The 22,701-nt window shown below is 50.5% G+C and overlaps 2 protein-coding genes across 2 annotated transcripts in view; both read right to left on the bottom strand.

The window, feature by feature from the left end:
* LOC147737284 (uncharacterized) overlaps positions 1-22,701 on the bottom strand; it is a 1,685,245-nt gene that overhangs the window by 1,416,707 nt on the left and 245,837 nt on the right. The window lies entirely within an intron of this gene.
* Positions 1-22,701, bottom strand: part of LOC147737299 (uncharacterized) — a 143,545-nt gene that overhangs the window by 26,120 nt on the left and 94,724 nt on the right. Inside the window, exon 4 of the mRNA XM_086924986.1 lies at positions 7,623-7,692. The gene's annotated coding sequence lies outside the window, so the exon portion shown is untranslated. The remainder of the gene's footprint in view (positions 1-7,622; positions 7,693-22,701) is intronic.

The raw sequence follows: 22,701 nt of genomic DNA on the forward strand, positions 1-22,701 counted from the left end.
ACTCCAAGTGGTGTGGAGTGCCTGGGACCCACGTCTGGGCATCCCCAGCGCACTTAGTGCGGCAATAGCAAAAACAACAAGTGATGGACTGAATGTGGATCAATGTCACACACTCCCCCAGTCAAAAGATCTGGGCCCAAATCCATCGTTTTTTTGCACTCCACACCACCCTGGGTTAGACAATGGCGATATGCAAATCAGCTCTGACCCTGTTGCCCCATGGGAACAGTCCAGTCCGAACTACAAAAGCCATGTCCTTCCCAGAACGGAATCAAGCATCCGAGGACCGGACCGGTTTCGAGGTAACACCTCTCATCAGCCCGGCTAGCTTGACTCCAAGTGGTGTGGAGTGCCTGGGACCCACGTCTGGGCATCCCCAGCGCACTTAGTGCGGCAATAGCAAAAACAACAAGTGATGGACTGAATGGGGATCAATGTCACACACTCCCCCAGTCAAAAGATCTGGGCCCAAATCCATCGTTTTTTTGCACTCCACACCACCCTGGGTTAGACAATGGCGATATGCAAATCAGCTCTGACCCTGTTGCCCCATGGGAACAGTCCAGTCCGAACTACAAAAGCCATGTCCTTCCCAGAACGGAATCAAGCATCCGAGGACCGGACCGGTTTCGAGGTAACACCTCTCATCAGCCCGGCTAGCTTGACTCCAAGTGGTGTGGAGTGCCTGGGACCCACGTCTGGGCATCCCCAGCGCACTTAGTGCGGCAATAGCAAAAACAACAAGTGATGGACTGAATGTGGATCAATGTCACACACTCCCCCAGTCAAAAGATCTGGGCCCAAATCCATCGTTTTTTTTGCACTCCACACCACCCTGGGTTAGACAATGGCGATATGCAAATCAGCTCTGACCCTGTTGCCCCATGGGAACAGTCCAGTCCGAACTACAAAAGCCATGTCCTTCCCAGAACGGAATCAAGCATCCGAGGACCGGACCGGTTTCGAGGTAACACCTCTCATCAGCCCGGCTAGCTTGACTCCAAGTGGTGTGGAGTGCCTGGGACCCACGTCTGGGCATCCCCAGCGCACTTAGTGCGGCAATAGCAAAAACAACAAGTGATGGACTGAATGTGGATCAATGTCACACACTCCCCCAGTCAAAAGATCTGGGCCCAAATCCATCGTTTTTTTGCACTCCACACCACCCTGGGTTAGACAATGGCGATATGCAAATCAGCTCTGACCCTGTTGCCCCATGGGAACAGTCCAGTCCGAACTACAAAAGCCATGTCCTTCCCAGAACGGAATCAAGCATCCGAGGACCGGACCGGTTTCGAGGTAACACCTCTCATCAGCCCGGCTAGCTTGACTCCAAGTGGTGTGGAGTGCCTGGGACCCACGTGTGGGCATCCCCAGCGCACTTAGTGCGGCAATAGCAAAAACAACAAGTGATGGACTGAATGTGGATCAATGTCACACACTCCCCCAGTCAAAAGATCTGGGCCCAAATCCATCGTTTTTTTGCACTCCACACCACCCTGGGTTAGACAATGGCGATATGCAAATCAGCTCTGACCCTGTTGCCCCATGGGAACAGTCCAGTCCGAACTACAAAAGCCATGTCCTTCCCAGAACGGAATCAAGCATCCGAGGACCGGACCGGTTTCGAGGTAACACCTCTCATCAGCCCGGCTAGCTTGACTCCAAGTGGTGTGGAGTGCCTGGGACCCACGTCTGGGCATCCCCAGCGCACTTAGTGCGGCAATAGCAAAAACAACAAGTGATGGACTGAATGTGGATCAATGTCACACACTCCCCCAGTCAAAAGATCTGGGCCCAAATCCATCGTTTTTTTGCACTCCACACCACCCTGGGTTAGACAATGGCGATATGAAAATCAGCTCTGACCCTGTTACCCCATGGGAACAGTCCAGTCCGAACTACAAAAGCCATGTCCTTCCCAGAACGGAATCAAGCATCCGAGGACCGGACCGGTTTCGAGGTAACACCTCTCATCAGCCCGGCTAGCTTGACTCCAGTGGTGACAATGGCTCATGGAATGGCTCACATCAGCGTGAAAGGGATCTGTAAGTTGGTAGCTCCAGTATGCCAAAATAGTGGAATCCCTAAGTGTGCAGAGAATGTGGTCAAGAATTGTATGGTGTGTCTGAAGTACAATCCTGGTAAGGGAACACCAACCCCAGCTGGTCATTTTGCGCCTCCAACGTATCCGTTCGAGGTTTTGCAGCTCGATTTCATCCACATGGAAAGGTGCAACAATTTGAAATACGAACTCGTTGTTGTTTGCGCCTTTTCAAAATGGATCAAAGCATACCCCCTGAAGGACAATACTGCCTTATCCACAGCCAAAGCCCTTGTCAAAGAGTTCTTCCCAGGGTTTGGAATGCCTAGAATGGTTTGAAGTGATAATGGAAGTGAATTTGTGGGACGAGTGATGAAGAGAGTGTGTGAGGGGCTAGGCATACAACAGAAGTTCCATGCTGCAAATCACCCCCAATCAGCTGGATTAGTAGTGTGCTATAACGGCACGTTAAAATTGAAACTGGCCAAGATTCAAGCAAGCACAGGTCTAAAATGGCCCGACGCCCTGCCCTTGGCACTCCTATCAACAAGAATGACTGTTCACTCTAGAGTGGGACTTAGTCCGCATGAAATTGTGTTCGGCCGCCCAGCCAACATATGGGGAGTGCCAAGGCCCACCAGGTTTAGTAAAATAGAGCACCCTGTACTGCTTGATTATCTGTATGAATTGACGGCTAAATTGCGTGTTTTACACCAACAGGTCCACGGCACTCTACCTCAGGCCTCTGAAGCTCCAGGGCATCCTATCAATCCTGGATCCTACGTGCTCGTGAAAAATTTCCAGCGGACAAAGAATGATGAGCCCCGCTGGACCGGCCCTCATATAGTTCTTCTCTCGACCAGATCTGCCGTCCGAGTAGAAGGGAAGAAACATTGGGTACACGGCAATCATTGTAAGAGGGTCCCACTGCCTCTTCCGTATGACTGGTGGGTCCAGGAGGGAATTGCTGACTCTGAAGCTGAGACTGTGCCTCGGTTCCTACCCTTTAGCGATGCACGTTTAAAAGAAACAATTTCTGAAAAGGAAAGCGACAACATTTTGCAAGAAGCTGTGCCTCCGTCAATTCGATTGAACACTACAGAGCCTGAACTCTTGTTTCAAGATCACACAGCACCTGGTAGAAATCGTTACAATCTGAGCCCAAGACCTATGACTATGGACAAATAAATCCTTTTTTCTTTTTGATTGTGCAGCTCTCTCATCCAAGAAACTTGCTCATTTTTGTTTTTCGAACCGCCATCCGGTTCTGCTGCTAGGGTCGCGGTTGCCACAGTCTTTGGAATGCAGCTGGAGACAGTTAGGTCGGCAGTTCTGTTTGGTTCAAGGGAGTTACCCTGGATTGACAGAAGCACTCCTTAGCAGAAACAACCTACCACCGCGGGCAGCAATTTAGAGGATGGAGTTTCCCAAGATGGAGAGACCTGCTAGATCAACGAACTTTGAAACCAGAATATGCACTGTGATGGCAAAAACACGATTTTTAATAATACGCATTTTCATGTTGTGTAGTATAATGATGTTTTTAATAGGCTATGCTTTATTCACCTTTCAAGCATAATTTGCACACACCACACAGACCACACCTCCTCCTATTGTTTCCCCGCACTCTTTTCACCCTCTACCTGAACACGAGTCTGCCAGAAGATTAGAATTTATAAATAACTCATTCGTTCAGCTCTTACACCAACACCAGTTTGTAATGAACACAACAAATTGTGGGTGTGTGGACTTATGCCACACACGACAGATAAGGGTATCCCGTATTTTGTCCTGCCATTTAGCTACTATGGTTCTTTGTGGGCATTTCAAACAATGTTCCTATTTGCCATCGAACCATATCCCACAGGAAGCAACTCGAGCAACAAGGCACTAGTGGCAGGAATCAGAAATATGAGCAGAGATATCGACACATATAGAACGATTCCCAGAGATGAATTGAAGGCTTACAGTAGATGGAATGTAACAAAATATGAAATTTCCTTGAGTGAGAGCCAGCGAGCAAAGAAATCCTCCCCAATTTGGATAGTACCCCATCAGGGTCACCTATGTCTGCAGGGAAATGGCAAAAACCCCAGAGCCCAGTTAGGGAAGAGTGTCTGTGCTGAAACTTACGTCTTCTCGTCTCAGACCTCCCCTTCGTTCTTAGCAGCTAAGGGTACCTACTTCGTCTGCCATGATAGAGGTTATACATGGCTGCCCCCTGACTTTTCGGGCACATGTTTTATCTTGTTCCTGTTGCCACCCACCTACACGGCCGCGGCAGATTATCATAGGACAAGGACAGTTAGGGGTGTTGTGAGTGAAGACGACACTGCGGAACAGGAGTTTGGGGATTTCGCAAAAGGTTTTCTGCCGTTTTGGTGGCCTATGGTGAACAGCAGGAACATTCGCCAATTGACGAGAGTAGTTGAATCCACCGTGATTGAAATGGCTGGTGCCCTTAGTAACTTGACTGCGGAGCTCCAGTCGGACCGCCTTATGGCTCTTCAGAACAGGGTTGCCCTAGATGTCATACTTGCAGACCGTGGTGGGGTATGTAAAGTGATCCAATCAAGTTGCTGCATTTTCATCCCCGATAGTGCTCCGACAGTATACCAGGCCATCTCCAAACTACATAAGATCTCTGAGTCCATTCACGTGGATAAAGGAGACTGGTCCTTAATGGGGTGGTTCTGGGAACTGATATCTGCCCGGGGATGGAAAATTCTGATAGTCATTGGGATGGTCTTAGCCATTCTGTTCATGTTCTGTCTGTGTGTACAGTGCGCTCCTGCAATATGTGGCCTCTGTGCTACATCATGTGTAAGGAAGCCTGTGTCAAGAGATGAACTAAGCAATAGGATGATGCTACAGCAGCATCACAATGACTTTATGTATACAGACCTGGACTCAGATTAGCATGAGTATAGGTTATTGCCTATATAAGGGCAAAAGGAGGGTCTATGGTACTGAAAATTCTGGACCCTGCTATTGTGTGATACTGAAGCTCTACACTCGTGTCAAAAATATCATCGTATCATGACGATTTTGGTATCGGCAGACCGGTAATGATTGAGACACTGTGCCCAAGCATTTGCGTCATGATCAAGTAACGGAATCACCCTGAAATCGTAGTTTCTGTCTTGAACCCTCGGGTTCCATTTTGTGAGCGGCATCCATTTTGTGATTGCCCTTACATAGTCAAATGACCAAGGTCGAAGTCGATCTAAAAGGACACATACACCTTTGCTGACTCCTCTGTGACCTGGGCGAGCTGACTCCACTGCCTCAAGCCAAACCTGTTCGGGCAGTTCCTATCCCAGTGGCCGAATGAGATTAGTATCAGGGCACAACATGTCATAAACCGTTCATCGCATACAAGCTATGGCTAATCTCACACACACCTGTCCCCGTTTCTTCTTTATGACTTGTTTTACAATGAGGAGGTGCCCGATTTTATTGGGGGTCCGTCGATATCTGATGCAAATTCTGGGCCTTGCCGGGTAATCTATCACGAACTGGACAAACTAAAATATGGGCTTGCCATCATGACTCTGCTTTTTCTTTGTAGTGAAAATATGTATATGGTCGAACTGTAAAACAAAGAATTCTTGCCTGAAGCTCAATATTGTGTATAAAAAGAGAAGGCTGGTTCTGTAAAAACGAGCAGTCTCCTGAGAACATACATGCGCTTCATGCTGTTGTACTTCTAGGATACCTGTTACTGGTTGCAGCCAATAAATTAGATCCTTGACTTCACCTAGAAGACTCTGTGTTTCTGTGGTCCGAAACAGGGAAGGACTCGAGGTCTTTGGGTGTTTCCCCTGGCACCGCCGGGTCCATAAAAACCCGGTACCTCAGAACGCCTCGGCCCGACTCATCCTCGGCGTCCCCCGCCGCAGCCACATCACACTCCACCTGAGAGGCCTGCACTGGCTCCCCGTCAACAAAAGGATCACCTTCAAGCTCCTGATCCACGCACACAAAGCAGTGCACAACACCGGACCCACCTACCTCAACAACCACTCAGCTTCCACATCCCCACCCAAAGCCTCCGCTCAGCCAACCTCGCCCTCGCCACAGTCCCCTGCATCCGAAAAACCACTGCAGGCGGCAGATCCTTCTCCTACCTCGCCGCCAAGACCTGGAACACTCTCCCCACCATCCTACGACAGAACCAGGACCTGCTGTCCTTCAGAAGACTCCTCAAGGCCTGGCTCTTTACCAGTAGCACTACCCCACCCCCCCCCCCCCAGCGCCTTGAGACCCTCTCGGGTATGTAGCGCGCTTTACAAATGCAGTGATTGATTGATTGATTGATTGATCGAATGGTCATGTCTTGCCCAGATATACGCCTGCGCTGCAACACTGTGGGGGCTGATTTCTTACATTAACCATGGACCTGCGATGCAATACACTCCTTCTGGCAACTAGCTGTCGAAGAAATGGAGCATGCCACACAACTAAGTATTGAGCAGACAACCAAATGCTGTTTATTAGGCCTCTTTAGATGCCAGAAGGGCGCAAGATAACCTATAAATTTGGTCAGTCGCCTATGGTACTGGCATGACGTAGAATTGCAATCACATGGCTACCCCAGCATGCCGCAACTATTGCGCTCTGGCTTAGAGATGCGCTCAACTGGGCCCTAGCTGAGGAGAAACATATGCGCCTTAGCAGAAAGGATGACAAATTTGAGGATACACTAAACACTTGCCGTGCTCATACTCCTAGCTCCTGCTTCCCAAGTGACAACAGACACAGACTCTGACTCTGAAACTGATAAGGCAGAACACTACGACACTGGGGATGAGCAGGGAGGTGTCTCCACATGATAATTGTAAGTCACATTCCCAATTAGGGGAATGGGACACTTATTGATCACCTGGAGAATGGGAAAGCAGATTAGTGCATGTCTAATTATTGACTGCTTCTTGATTAACCTACTTACGAAGAACATATTGGTATTATATGTCTCTGTATACTCTGACTGCCAGGTTGTATGTTGAAAAAATTAAAATAAAGTTCTAAAAAAACAAAACACAACAACATTGTGGGTGGTAGAGGGTAGTGAACCGGTAATTCACTCCACACTCCTTCGACATGTGTTTCAAGTAGCCAGACATGAAGTTGGTACCTCTGTATGACACCACCTCCTTAGGGAAGCCCACCCTGGTAAAGATGCTAATGAGGGCCCTCGCCACTGCAGGGGTAGTGGTAGTCCTGAGGGGAATAGCCCCAGAATACCTGGAGGCATGATCTACTACCAGACCTCACTGAAGGACGTCGAGTCACCACGCCACGGCCCGGAGTGACGTGGCTCTTCCAGGTGCATGGGGGTCTACGGGGCTTTTGGAAAGGGGCTGAGTCAGAAAGGGACAGGAGGGAGGCTGAGGGGTGAAAGGGATCCAGGGAAAAGGAAATAAGTGAGATGGAAACAAAGACAAGAGCAGAAATCATCGGCTACTCTTTTTCTTTTGGTTGCTCCAACCTCTACCCCCTCCCTTGACATATATGCATAGCTATTATTTATCCCTCACATCCTCCCTTGACTAAACCATAAAGCAAAAACACTTACCTGAGCCTTTTCCTTCTGTCCAAGGGACGACGGCGGCCGTGGCTCACCCAAGGGACTGAAGTGGAAGACCCTGTGGGAAAGAAGAATACAAAAGAGACAATCAATCATTGTGATTTCCTGTAATATTAATAAAAAGTGCATACCAAGAAATTATTCAATGCAGTGTGCTCCTTCTTGACCGACTCTTCTAGAGCGGGGAGCTACATACTCTCCCTACAGGGAATGGGAGACAGGCACACAGACACACACACGGGAAAGCATTGTAGGAAAAAGCTACATACAGTTGTTCTATGCTTGCATATGTACATTGTTTTAGAAAGATGGTGGAACTATTGATTCTGTTCAATGTGCTTATTTTGCTAATTACTTTTATCTGCTTCTATTATCATTGCAGTTCGGGCTGGACTGTTCCCATGAGGCACCGGGTCAGACTGATTTGCATATGGCCATGTCTGAACTGGGGTGGCATGGTGAGCAAAATAATGATGGATTTACCCAGATCCCTTGACTGGGGGTGAATGTTTTGATAAGTTCTGCATTCCGTCCATCAAGTGTGTGTCTTTTGCTCCATTATCTTTGCTATAGACCACAATAAGTACTATAGTTCAGCTTCCATGCCCAGCCGGGCGAAGAATATTTAATTTAGATTTAACAGGAATTAGATTGACCTAAAGAGGGTCACATACAAACATTTAGATAGGGCACAATACTGTACCTATCCCAAGAATTGGAAAAACCATAGGTTAAGAAAAGAAAGTGAGTCAAGGAAAAAGTTTAACAGGCAAGAAGAGTTTCGGAGCCAATTGTCGCTTGCGAATTAATAATCAATCACAGCAAGTCTCGACATACAGTGTGTACAGATTAATTTGCAAAATAAATTTCATGCAACACTGTTTTCAAGCGTCAACGTTTCGATCCCAAGGCTCCTAATGAACAGGGATCATCATCAGGACTGTTTTAATCACTGCCTGTTTGCAATACGTACGCCTGCCAATTTTCGGGGGTGGCTTGGTCAGGCGCTGTTGGGCATAAGGGGTGTTGCCGTGCCCAGAGTAAGAGGTGCCTTGACGAGTCCGGTTATAAGGCCGCGAGGCCACGAGTCTTCCTTAATGTAGGGGCTTGGATGAAGGAGTATGTTGCTCCTTGGATTGAGTCACCGCTTGGGTCCGCGGTCTCGATTGCTTACTCCACAATGGAAGCGGCGGTGGGTGGAAGGTGGAATCACAATGGTCTCACTCCTCATCTCCGACAGCGGACTCACGCTGTCGGAGATGAGAAGTGAGACCATCGTTAAGGAAGACTCGTGGCCTCGCAGCCTTATAACCAGACTCGTCAAGGCACCTCTTGCTCTGGGCACGGCAACACCCCTTATGCCCAACAGCGCCTGACCAAGCCACCCCCGGAAATTGGCAGACATCCTCCTCAGCCTTATTAAGATTATAGGACGAGAGGTTGGTAATTAGGGTTTCGCGCTGCTTGGGCCCGGTCTCTGCTCCCCTGACCTGTTCCGGCTGTTGTCCCCCGATGTTTCCGGTTGTTCCCAATGTACCTGCACATTGCCCTTCTGTCTGTCCCTGCCCCTTCTGCCTCTGTCTAAAAAAGGATGGGGGTAGGGTGGTTGGTTAAATTGGGGTTGTGGGACGAAAGGAGCATTCCAGCCCATCATTGGATGGAAAGGAGGTTGGAAAGCATTCTGTTGGTAAGGTAACATCCCAGGTTGTGGATACGGTGGTTGCCAGCCATGGAATGGATATTGTTGTTGGGGTTGTTGTCCCCGTCCTCTGCCACGGCCTCTCCCTCTTCCTCTTTTGCCCACGCTTTCAGTGCTAGAACCACTAGTGTTGGTATCCACCGAGGTGTCGGAATTATATCCTGATGTTGGTGTGGGTGTGTAGTCCGGGCAAGAGTAGGGGTAAACCTCAGAATAGGACCAGCGTTTCAAGTCCTTTTGTAATTTCTGGGACTTTGATTGGGCTAAGTTTTCTTTGAACTCATTTTGTTCCTTGTTCAGTTCTTCAAGCATTTTCTTGTATCCAGTAAACAAAAAAATTTATGTGGGCTTCCGTAGTCTGAATATCCATAAGCAGAGCTTCAGACAGACGCAGTGCGGTCTTAATGATCAGGATCAGTCTTGATAAATTCTCATGCCGTCACGCTAGTGTCCAGTGGGGATACGGGGTATCGAACCCTGCAGTCTGTTTCTAAACGCTGCCCCTTTAAATTTCTTTTTTTCCTTAGCAGTGGGCCTCACGTCATTGGCGTCTATGTACGCCGGTCATGTGATAGACAGTAACGTGTCACGCCGCCGTCATTCACGTACACCGGTCACGTGACAGTCAGTAATGAGGATGTAAACAGCCCGGCTCCATTGCTGTTTGATCTTCCGGGCGGGTACAGGGCGGGGAGCCGCAGGCGTGAAAGTAAGTGTCAGGCTAGATTCGTGAGGAGTCCCGCTACCGGTCCCTTAGTCAGCGGTCTTGCTAGAACGCTGCAAAGTGTTTACCGTTGTTTTTCATTCAACAGGACGCTGCGTGAACATTGCCCTACGCTGTCCTGACCCAGGAAGCCTATGAGTTTCTTTAAATTCGTAAGTTCTTCCTCTAGGTTTGGAATACTTTTTCATTCCCCACACTCGGCATGAATGGGCATACTTGCTTGATTATACTTGCCACACGTATTTCTTCGGTCACGTGGGTTATATCGTATTTTTCAAACGCAATTGATACCATTAGCCCACCTTGCCGTATTTTGAAATTCAGTCATGCTTATCAGATCCTCCTCACTGAGGTCCTTAATCTTATTTTTCGTGAGTCTATTGTTTTTCTCTTCATGATCACCTCGCATTTTTCAGCATGAGTGTTTGGTTGGATTAATAGCAGGGTGGTCATAGTGCCGCTTTTTTGACAGCAGAAACATGTTGACCATTTGTTGTAATTAAGGACACAGGTCACCTAATATAGTACCATTGATTGTCCGATTTTCATGTTTTTAACCTCAATACGGGTTAGCCTGCATTAAATATTTTTTGGGCTCTAACCCTGTATTTTTTAATTTTGCACCTAGTTGTTTTTGATTTAATCACTGGTACTGTGAAGAGAGATAGGTGTTGTCTATTTTGCAAGTATGCAGCTACGACTCCCAGGTGTAAACAAATGAATGTGTAAGTTAATCCACATTGCTGTAAATGCAACAGATAACAAATGATGTTCTGCACAAACGCATCAAGATGATTGATACTGTTGTTGTTACAATAGGCAACAAAACGTTTCCATTTGCTGAATAACATCCTCTAGTAGTAGGCTTTCTAGCTTTCTTGAGAATATTCATACAGTCTGGTTGTAGTTGTAAATATCCAAACTCTATGACTTCAGGAGCCAAATCGCTAAGTTGAGTTCTCTGGGAATTGGACGTCCGACGTCCCCATGGATCTGAGTGAGGAGTCAAGGTGTGAGATGTAGCTTTTGATGTGGAACCACTGAGAATTCTAACAGGGTGGTGTACCAAGGTTCCGAGCCCATGTGGGGGCTATTAAGATCAGTGTGAGGGACGTTTGTCTGAGTTTCCAAACAAGTAATAGAATTAGCAGGAGAGGCGGAAAAGCGTAAGCAGATATACCTGACCAAATCATCCAAAGGACATTGCCTTCGGATGCTGGTTGTGGGAACCTGGATGTAAAGTTTGGGTATTTTGCGTTGTGTACTGTTGCAAACAGATCTATCTGTGGGAAAGTCCATTTTTGAAAGAGGGAAGAAGAACTTCTTAGCTTCTCAGACTGTCTGCTAAGCAGGGCTGCAATCTGATGGCCTACCCCTGGGAGGTGTTCTGCTAGGAGATAGATTTTTGGGTGAATTGTCCAATTCCAAATGCTTTGTGCACAACGTGACAGCTGGAGAGAGGGAGTCCCTCCCTGTTTCTGTAGGTAGTACATTGCTGTGATGTTCTCTATGCGTACTCAGACAGTCTTGCCTACAAGTTGGGTGAGAAAAGCTTTGAGTGCTCGGAACACTGCTATGTTTGTCCGACCACAGCCCTGTACTGTGTAATATTGAAATGGGCACCCCAACCTGTTAACGATGCGTCTGTTGTGAGTATAGTCTGTGGAATCAGGTCTAAGTTTTGAGGGTTTTGAGGGTTCAACCACTGCAGAGAGCGATGGGTGCCACTGTCTACCGACACTAGATCGATTAATAGACCCTGTGATTGATTGCACTTACTCACTGGACAGTGCTGCAGAGGACACATGTGAAGCCTTGAATGAGGTACGATTGCAACGCAGGATGCCATCATTCCCAGCAGCGCGATACCAAAGGGGATGATAGACGGAGCGATTGAGCAAATCAAACACTCACCCCCAGTCAACTGATCTGGGTTTATCGATCACCATTCTTTAGCTCACTTCACCACCCCAGTTCAGACATGGCCATATGCACATCAGCCTGACCCTGTGCCTCTTGGGAACAGTCCAGCCTGAACTGCCAACCCATGTCTTCCCTGGACCGGAAACAAGCATCCTGGGACCGGTTTCGGATTCATAATCCTCTTCAGCCAGGTTATCTTGAATCCAGTGGTAGAGTGAGCAAGGGACCCACGTCTGGGTATACCCTGCCAACTTAGGGCGAACAAAGCGATACCAAAGGGGATGATGGACGGAGCGATTGATCAAATCAAACACTCACCCCCAGTCAACTGATCTGGGTTTCATCCATCACCATTCTTTAGCTCACTCCACCACCCCAGTTCAGACATGGCCATATGCAAATCTGCCTGACCCTGTGCCTCATGGGAACAGTCCAGCCCGAACTGCCAAGCCATGTCTTCCCTGGACCGGAAACAAGCATCCTGGGACCGGTTTCGGATTCATAATCCTCTTCAGCCAGGTTGATGAAGGCTGATAGCCAGAAACCGGTCCTAGGATGCTTGATTCCGGTCCAGGGAAGACATGGCTTGGCAGTTCGGTCTGGACTGTTCCCATGAGGCTCAGGGTCAAGACTGAATTGCATATGCCATTTCTGAACTGGGGTGGCTTGGTGAGCAAAATAACGATGGATTAAACCCAGATCTGTGACTGCGGGTTAATGTTTTGCCATTGTGCAACATTCCGTCCATCATCTTGTGTGTTTTGCTGTTCCCCCTATGTGGGAAGGGTATGTCCAGACGTGGGTCCCTTGCTCACTACGCCACTGGAGTCAAGCTATCCTGGCTGATGAAGGCTGATAGCCAGAAAACGGTTCTAGGATGCTTGATTCCAGTCCAGGGAAGACATGGCTTGGCAGTTCGGTCTGGACTGTTCCCATGAGGCCCAGAGTCAAGACTGATTTGCATGTGGCCATTTCTGAACTGGGGTGGCTTGGTGAGCAAAATAACGATGGATTAAACCCAGATCTGTGACTGTGGGTTAATGTTTTGCCATTGTGCAACACTCCGTCCATCATCTTGTGTGTTTTGCTGTTCCCCCTATGTGGGAAGGGTATGCCCAGACGTGGGTCCCTTGCTCACTACGCCACTGGAGTCAAGCTATCCTGGCTGATGAAGGCTGATAGCCAGAAACTGGTCCTAGGATGCTTGATTGCGGTCCAGGGAAGACATGGCTTGGCAGTTCAGTCTGGACTGTTCCCATGAGGCACAGGGTCAAGACTGATTTGCATATGGCCATTTCTGAACTGTGGTGGCTTGGTGAGAAAAATAACAATGGAATAAACCCAGATCTGTGACTGGAGGTGAGTGTTTTGCCATTGTGCAAAATTCCGTCTATCATCTTGTGTGTTTTATCATTCCCAGCAGCAGCATGAAGACTCACTGGTAATGATTGGTTGGGTTGAAATTGTAATAGTGTGACCTGGATATTGTGACTCCTGGCTATATTTGGAGTGGCTAGAGCTTTGAGAGTGTTGATGGAAGCTCCCAGATAAGATTGCACTTGTGCCAGATACAGGTGAGATTTTTGTGCATTTATTGTAAAACCCAACTGGTGAAGTAGGTGTACTGTTGTCTGAGTGTGTAGTATACAGTTTTGGTAAGTGCTCGCTTCGATAAGCCAGTCGTCCAGGTAAGGGAAGACAAGTAAACTTTGTTTTTTGAGATGAGCAGCTACTACTGAGAGACATTTGGTGAACATCTGGAGGCCGTGGTGACGCCGAATGAAAGTACCTTGTAATGGTAATGTTCGCCTGCTATCATAAACCTGAGATTATTTGCGATGAGCGGGATGAATTGGAATATGAAAGTAGGCGTCTTTTAGATCTAATCAATCAATAAGGGGACTTGTAAGCATGCTACTCACCCATGAAGGGTCTCAAGGCGCTGGGGGTGGGGGGAGCAGCTCTCTTCAGTAGAAGAGCCAGGTCTTGAGTGTCTTCCTGAAGATATTCACGGAGGGGGGGACGTCTGATGTCGATTGGAAGCTTGTTCCAGGTCTTTCTTGAAAGTAACTCTCTTCTCCATGGGGAGCCAGTGGCGGTTACGCAGGTGTTGGGTGATGTGTTTGTGTCGAGGGATGCAGAGGACGAGTCTGGCTGCAGTGTTCTGTATGGTCAGGAGATTGTGGAGCAGAGACCTGTTTATCCCGGCGTACAGGGCGTTTCCATTGTCCAGTCTGCTGGTTATGAGTGTGTGGGTGACAGTCTTCCTTTTTTCGGCGGGTATCTGGTTGAAGGTCTTTCGGAGGATGCAGGGGGTGTTGAAGCAGCTAGAGGTGACGGCGTTGACCAGTCGGGTCATGGAGAGGGAGGAGTCGAGGGCGGTGTCAAGGTTTCGGGCGTGGTCCATGGGGGTTGGAGGGCTGCCGAGGGCGGTGGGCCACCAGGTACTGTCCCATGCAGAGGGGGAGGGTCCAAGGACGAGGACCTCTGTCTTCTCCGAGTTGATCTTCAGCCAGCTGCTGCTCATTGAGGATGCAACGTCCATCATTCCTTCCTGGAAATGGAGTCTGGTGGTGACTGGCTCCTCAGTGAGGGAGAGGATGAGCTGGGTGTCGTTGGCTTAAGATACTATGCTGAGTCCATGCTGTTTGACGATGGCGGCGAGGGGGGCCATGAAGATGTTGAAGAGCATGGGGCTAAGCCACAATCCTTGGGGTATTCCGCAGTTGATTTCCGTAGGTTTGGAGAAGAAGGGTGTCAGTCTGATTCTTTGGGTTCTGCAGTGAGGAAGGAGCAGATTCAGTCGAGGGCGGTTCCCTCTATGCCGGTGTTGTGGAGTCTGTCGGTTAGTGTGCGGTGGGAGACGGTGTCAAATGCAGCAGAGAGATCAAGTAGGATCAGAGCTGCGGTGTGCCCTTGGTCAAGGAGGATGCGGATGTCGTCTGTGACGGCGAGTAGAGCGGTCTCGGTGCTGTGGTTGCTGCAGAATACGGATTGGGAGGGGGCGAGGATGGAGTTTTCTTCAATGAATTTTGTTAGCTGGGCATTGACGATCTTCTAAGTGACTTTGGCAGCAAAGGGGAGGAGGGAGATGGGTCGGTAGTTCTTGAGGTCAGTGGGGTCCGCAGAGGGCTTCTTGAGCAGGGGTCTGACTTCTGCACGTTTCCAGTTGTTGGGGAAGGTGCTGGTCTTAAAGGCGGTGTTGATGGTGCGTCGTAGTTCTGGGGCGATGGCGGCTCTGTGGTAGATGTGTGGCAGGCAGGGGTTTGTGGGGGCTTCTGAGTGGATGCCTTTCATGGTCGAAGTGGTGACTTCGGTGGTCACTGGGGTCCATGAGGAGACAGTAGGCTTTCTGGCATTGTTGGGGAGGGGGTGGTTCCGGCGTCAGGTGTCTGGTCATTGAAGTGGTCGTAGAGGCCAATGATTTTCAGATGGAAGTAGGATTCAAGCTTGTCGCAGAGGTCGTGGGAGGAGGTGATGCCCGTGGTTTTACTGGGGTGTTCCTATATAGACTACTATTTGGTGCATTGATTGGTGGTTGCATCTGGTGTTTCTATCGGTTTAGAGTTAGTGTTCTCATTGGTTGGTTATTTGAGGGTTCTGATTAGGTCCTGGATCAGTGATTCTATTGGTGTAGGGCTTAGGGTTAGTGATCTGATTGGTGGATAGGTTTAGGGTTTTGGATTGGTTCCTGGGGCTAGGCTTTTTATTGGACATGGGGCTTAGAGTTTTCTGTGCGATTGTTGTGTAGTCTAGGGTTAGGACTAGGGCTAATGTTAGGCTTTCTATTGGAAATAGGGCTCAGGGTTTCCTGTGTGATTGGTTACTTAATATAGGGTAGGGATAGGCCTAGGGTTAGGTTTTCTATTGGAGATAGGGTTTAGGGTTTCCTGTATGATTGACAGGGAACTGGGTTGGGACTGAGTTTGGGGTTAGGCTTTCTATTGGATGTAGGGTTTAGAGTTTTGTGCCTGATTGAGTCCTTGGCCTCCTATTGGCCCTAAGGTTCAGGGTTAGTGTTGCGATTGGATAGGGCTAGGGTTCCCATTGGCTGAACGGGTCACCTGACTACTAGGGATATAAAAGGCCAAGGCCAAGGGTACGGGAGGGGATGTAGCCTTACGGCCAGAGCGGTTGACCTCGAAGCTGGAGAACCAGGTTTGAGTCTCGACAACAACGCACAACATCCTGTGATTCTGGGCAAATCACTCAATCTCCCCTTGCCTAACAAAATTAATGTGTCCTTGTGTAACGAAACTGGTGCTCATGTAAATCGCTCTGATGCCTGATATCTTCGGGTCTAGTTCGGGCTACATAAAAAAAGAAGCTTAGGGTGTCTCACCTGTGCATCGAGGCTGAGGGTGGAGAGGACAAGGGTGAGTGTCTGTTTGAAGCTGGTCGGGACTAGGGTCAGAAATGCTGCCCGTTTCCCCATTCATCAGCACACACCCAACCCCATCCACGACCAGAGTAACACACACACACCAAATGTACTCCACTCATGGACTACAAACTAACCCTAAGCACAATCCAATTTCTCAGCACACACTACTAAACCACACCTTTATACCCTCCTATCCCAGCTACCACACATTTCTACCATCACCTGCGAACAGTGCATAACTCTATCCTACACCACTAACCAATCCACTCATCACTAACTGTAGGAATGTAGGAACTGCTTCTTATGGTTACCCCCACTTTTTGCTGATTGCACCCACTGTTTTTGACTAGTCTGGCTGGGATCCTGCCAATCAGGACCCCAGCCTATCTGCTTTTTCCTCCTAAACTGTAAAACACGTACTAGGTACACTCCAGATTGGATACTGGGGTACCCTTATCAATCCCTAGTATATGGTACACATGTACCCAGTGCATAGGTACCCCAGAGGCCTCCCACGGGCTGCAGCATGTATTATGCCACCCATGAGAATCCATGCAAAATGCAAATACAGGTCTGACATTGCAGCCTATGTAAGCTGGTGCTTCACCACTTATGAAAGATATAGGTTTACTATATCTATAAGTCGCTACACTTAAAACCTATCAGTCACCCCTATTTCAGGCCTTATCAATCCTGAAGGCAGGGTGCTGGGTGTTACATTAGAGGGCTCCCCTGCATGAGCAGGGCCCCTATAAATAATAAATGGATGGGGATACTAGGAACTTCATTCTCACCAGATATGTGGAGGTTCTGCTGTGCCCGAACAGGCCGCTTAACTGCAAATTGCAACCTCTGCATCATCCATTTTAAATACTTGCACCAGTTATACATACATACACTGCTGCAATTGAAGCGCTTTGGTCTGCGGGAGAATGCCTGCTTTGTTCAGTGTGGGCAGGGGGATGCAGAGTTTCTGCATCTTGCATGGCATTGTACAGGAATCTATCAATTCTGGACCAAGGTCACAACTCTGCTTACTAATGATCTCTCTGAATCCGTGATTTGTACTCCTGATGTCTGCCTGCTGGGCTGGGTAAAGAACCTCAAACCCTGCAACCATAGTTTAGTCGCTGTCTCGACCTTGCTTGCTAAACGGGTGGTGGCACAATGCTGGGGGGTCTAAAACTACTGCTACTCTGAAAAAGTGGATCGGGAACTTACTCTACTGTAAAATACAACTTGAAATATATGCAGAGGAACTGCCCGAGTCTTCACGCCCTAAAGATTTCTGGGCCCAGTTGTTTGTGTATCTCCTGGGCAACCCTGATTTGCACTGTATTGGGGCTGGGTGGGTGCACTGCTTCAGTGCCAGAAAGTCTGCACGAGAAGCACATTCAGTCTCCCTGTGCCCAGTCCAGTTCAAACCAGTTCTGTGAGTCGTTGGCTCAGGCTCTGGCACGAAACTGGACAAGGAAATGGGAGTATCCTCCCCACTGTCCAGACCCTCTCCTGGGAGGGACCTCTGAATCTGTCCAACCCTCTCACGTGGGTAACAAAGGGCTTACCTGGCTGTAGGACCCTAGATTTGACGTGGACAAGATTCTGAACCAGAAACCACTGAACTTCGACCATCTGCGACCGTCTGGACACTCTGGACTTTGCTGGACTTCGACTGAGCCTGACTTCAGGGCCGGTCGCTCTACACACTGCGCGATTCCCCGTGAGTGTGCCAGGCTTCACCTCTGCTGCCACGAGTTCGCCGCTGCCCTGCATCTGAGCTTCTGGTTGTGTTCCTGTGCCTGTTTTCTGCCCGTGTCTCATCGCTGCCACTGCAGCTGAGTATTGTGTGTTTTTTCTTTGCCTGTATTGCTGCCAGTTATTGTCTTGGTTTCTTCGCCCCCTCACCTCTGTTTTTTCCCGCTCTTTACCCCCCCCCCGCTCCCCGCCGCTGCCTCCCTGCGGCCGCGCCAACTTCTCCTCTGTACCCCCTCCCTCCCCTCCCATTCGCCTCCCCGCTCCCGCCTCCCAGCTGCTCCTCCCTCCCACTTCGCCATTTATGTCGGAGTCCACGCAGTACTGAGCTGTGACCTTTGACCCTGCTTCAGGGCCGGTCGCTCTACGCACCTCCCCGTGAGTGTGCCAGGCTTCACCGCTGCTGCCATGAGTTCGCCAGCTGAGCTTCTGGTTGTGTTCCTGTGCCTGTTTTCTGCCCGTGTCTTGTCGCTGCCCCTGCAGCTGAGTATTGTGTGTTTTCTCTTTGCCTGTATTGCTGCCCATTATTCTCTTGGTTTCTTCGCCCCCTCGCTTCCGTTTTTTCCTCCTCTTTACCCCCCCCCCCTGCTCCCGCCGCTGCTCCTTTGCGGCCCCGACCACTTCTTTTCTGTACCACCTCCCTCCCCTCCCATTCACCTCCCCGCTCCCACCTCCCAGCTGCTCCTCCCTCCCACTTCACCATTTATAGCGGAGTCCACGCGTACGCGCAGCGGGCGCGCCAAAGGCAAGCCCGTCCGCGCCCAGCGCCAGGACCTCAAAGACACCAGCTCACCCGACTGAAGTAAGACGCCGCCACCCTCCACACACTCAACACCGGCCGGAACCCCGCCTGCCACCGAGCTACCTCGAAACGCACCTACGGACCCTTCACCTGCCAAGCCTGCAAATTCACCTGCCTCCGGACCTGCATCGCACCCGCACGGCCAGGCACCAGCAACAATCACCTCAAGTGCATCCTGCTCAACACCCGCTCCGTCCACAGACACGCCGTAGAACTCTGGAACCTCCTCGACACAACATCACCACACGTTGCCTTCCTCACAGAAACCTGGATGAACGCCTCCTCAGCCCCCGACATTGCCATAGCTATCCCGGACGGCTACAAGATCACCCGGAGGTACCGCATCAACCAAACCGGAGGAGGTATCGCCATCGTCCACAGAAACACCATCCGCATCACGACCAACTCCGACGACACCCTCACCGCAGCCGAGCACCTTCACTTCCAGATACACACCGACCCCAAGACCACCATCAGAAGCACTCTCATGTACAGACCCCCGGGTCCACGCACACTGTTCAGCGAGGCCATCGCAGACTTCATCAGCCCGCACGTGCTCACCTCCTCAGACTACATCCTCTTGGGAGACCTCAACTTCCACCTAAAAAACAACAACGACAACAACACCACCACCCTGCTGGACAACCTCGCCAACCTCGGACTCAAGCAACTGGTGAACACCCCCACCCACTACGCAGGCCACACGCTTGAACCAGTCTTCTCCTCCAGCAACCACATCGCCTTCAGCCACTCCACCGGACTACACTGGACGGACCATAGCTGCGTCCACTTCAACTTCAGGAAAACTACGACCCACCACCACGCGCAACAGGCTCCCCGAAGATGCTGCAGCAAGATCACCACCGACCAGCTCACCACCGCACTGAGCCAAAACTCCCCCCACCAACACTACGAACACCAACGAAGCAGCTCGTAACCTCACACAGTGGCTCACCAACTGCGCCGATGCCCTTGCACCGCTGAAGAATCCTCCCAGCAGACCCGGCAGCAAAAAAACCTTGTGGTTCACCAGCGACCTCAAAGACTCCAAAAAATCCTGCCGTACCCTCAAGAAAGCCTGGCGCCACGACCAGTCAACAGAAAACATGACAGCCCTCAAGGACGCCACCCGCAAACAACACCAGCGGATCCGCACCACCAAAAGGACTGTATTTCGGGAAACGACTGGACAACAACACCCAAAACAGCAAGGAACTCTTCAACATCGTTAAAGAGCTCTTCAACCCCAGCGCCAGCAACAACGACATCAAGCCCTCGCAAGACCACTGCAACGCACTCGCCTCCTTCTTCCACCACAAGATCGCCAACATACTCAACAGCTTCAGCACTCCACCACCATCCTCTATGCCTGGACCTATATCAGCACTGAAGACACTACCCTCGTGATGAACACCATTCACTCTGGCCCCCCTGCCGACCCCTGCCTACACCACATCTTCAACAAAGCCGACACCATCATCGCACGCACAACTCCGGATCATCATTAACAACTCCTTCGCATCCGCCACCTTTCCGGAGAGCTGGAAACATGCGTAGATCAGCGCCCTCCTGAAGAAACCCACCGCAGACCCCGCGGACCTCAAGAACTTCCGCCCCATCTCGCTCCTCCCGTTCCCCGCTAAAGTCATCGAGAAGACCGTCAACAAAACTGCTAACCTCCTTCCTCGAGACCAACGGATACCTCGACCCTTCGCAGTCCGGATTCCCAGCAAACCACAGCACCGAGACCGCCCTCATCGCAGCCACCGCTGCCCTCATCCTCCTCGACCTATCGGCCGCATTCGATAGTCTGCCACCGCACCCTAACACGCCGCCTCCACCACGCCAGGAACCAAGGAATGGATCACCTCCTTCCTCTCCGACAGAACTCAGCAAGTACGCCTCCCTCCCTTCCGCTCAGCGGCCACCAAGATCATCTGTGGCGAACCCCAAGGCTCCTCGCTCAGCCCCACCCTCCTCAACATCTACATGACCACCCTCGCAGCCATCGCACGCCAACACAACCTAAACATCATCTCCTACGCTGACGACACCCAGCTGATCCTCTCCCTCACCAACGATCCCGCCACCGCCAGAACCAGCCTCCAGTAGGAAATGAAAGCCGTCGCGGAATGGATGAAGCTCAGCTGGCTGAAACTGAACTCAGACAAGAAGGAAGTCCTCATCCTGGGACCATACCCCTCTGCCTGGGACGACTCCTGGTAGCCCCCTGCTCTGGGCACCGCACCCAAGCCCACGGAACATGCACGCAACCTAGGCTTCATCCTGGACTCCTCCCTCACTATGACCAAGCAAGTCACCGCCGTCTCATCGTCATGTTTCAACACCCTCTGCATGCTCCGAAAGATCTTCCGGTGGATCCCCACCAACACCAGAAAGATGGTCACCCAGGCCCTTGTCACCAGCCGACTGGACTACGGGAACGCCCTCTATGCCGGAACCCAGCCAAACTACAGAAAAGACTCCAACGCATACAGAACGCTTCTGCACGACTCATCCTGGACATACCCTGACACAGCCACATCTTTGCCCACCTGAGAGACCTGCACTGGCTCCCCGTCAGCAAAAGGATCACGTTAAAGCTCCTCACCCACGCTCACAAAGCTCTCCACGACACTGGCCCCAAATACCTCAACAACCGCCTCACGTTCTACACACCCACCCGACAACTCCACTCCGCCAGCCTCGCCACCATCCCCACGGATTCGCAGAACAACCACCGGAGGAAGATCCTTCTCCCACCTGGCTGCCAAGACTTGGAACTCCCTCCCCACCCACCTACGACTGACCCAAGACCATCTCTCCTTCAGGAAGCAACTCAAGACCTGGCTCTTCGAGCAGTAGCAGCACCGCCCCCCCAAACCCCACCCAGCGCCTTGAGACCCGTACGGGTGAGTAGCGCGCTTTATAAATGTCTTGATTGATTAACTTTGTCTACCTCTCCGTCCAAAGCATTGTCTGTGCCCATGCACCATACAGGTTCCGTGTAGGACCCTGTGGAGCATCAAAGACTACAGAAGTATCTCTCTTGGAGTGAAGGAGTCACTCCCCTGCATTCACAGGCATGTAACACAATTAACCGGTCTGCTGAGCCTGAGCTCCTGTGGACTCCAAAGGCTCCAACAACACAGGAGGTGGGTTTCCAAGTTCTCTGAGGTCGAGCTGCCCTCTCACCGAGTTTGAGGCCAGTATCCCTCGTGGGGACCGCATAACCTATACCCCTGTGCACCACGTTCATTTTCTAAAGCATATGCTTGTTGGCGTTCCCCAAATTTGTGCATTGGGGTGACAGCCCAAACCTCTGCGCACATTTCCTACCAAGGACTTCGGCCTCCTCGCACTCTGTGCCCTGGTAACTGAGGTTTTGTGAAACTGTCTGAGGTCCCCTTGCAACTCCTGTGCCTCCCGCATGTGGGTCTTCTTGAGGGTCAACACTGCTTTATTTGGGCTCCCCTGGTTGCTCCAGGCTTGCCCTGACTTCCATTGCTGTGGTGAGTCTCCTGGTCCTTGTTGGGCCAGACCCTAACCAATCTTGACCTTCTTCGTGGGTTGCCGTTGCCAAGGCTTGTTGGTGTTCACGCCGGACACTGACCCCTCAGCACTCGACATCTGGGACAGCTCACATCTGACTCCCGGTAATCCTCGACGTCTCCTGGTCCCTGCAGCTAAAGAATCAAGAACCCCCTCATCTCACCAGAAGCACCCGACATCGGTGGGCATTCATCTCCCGAGACCCTGGTCACTCCTGAATGACCCAAACTC

The sequence above is a fragment of the Lissotriton vulgaris genome, chromosome 1_1 (assembly GCF_964263255.1).
Source record: "Lissotriton vulgaris chromosome 1_1, aLisVul1.2, whole genome shotgun sequence".
Lineage (NCBI taxonomy): Eukaryota > Metazoa > Chordata > Amphibia > Caudata > Salamandridae > Lissotriton > Lissotriton vulgaris.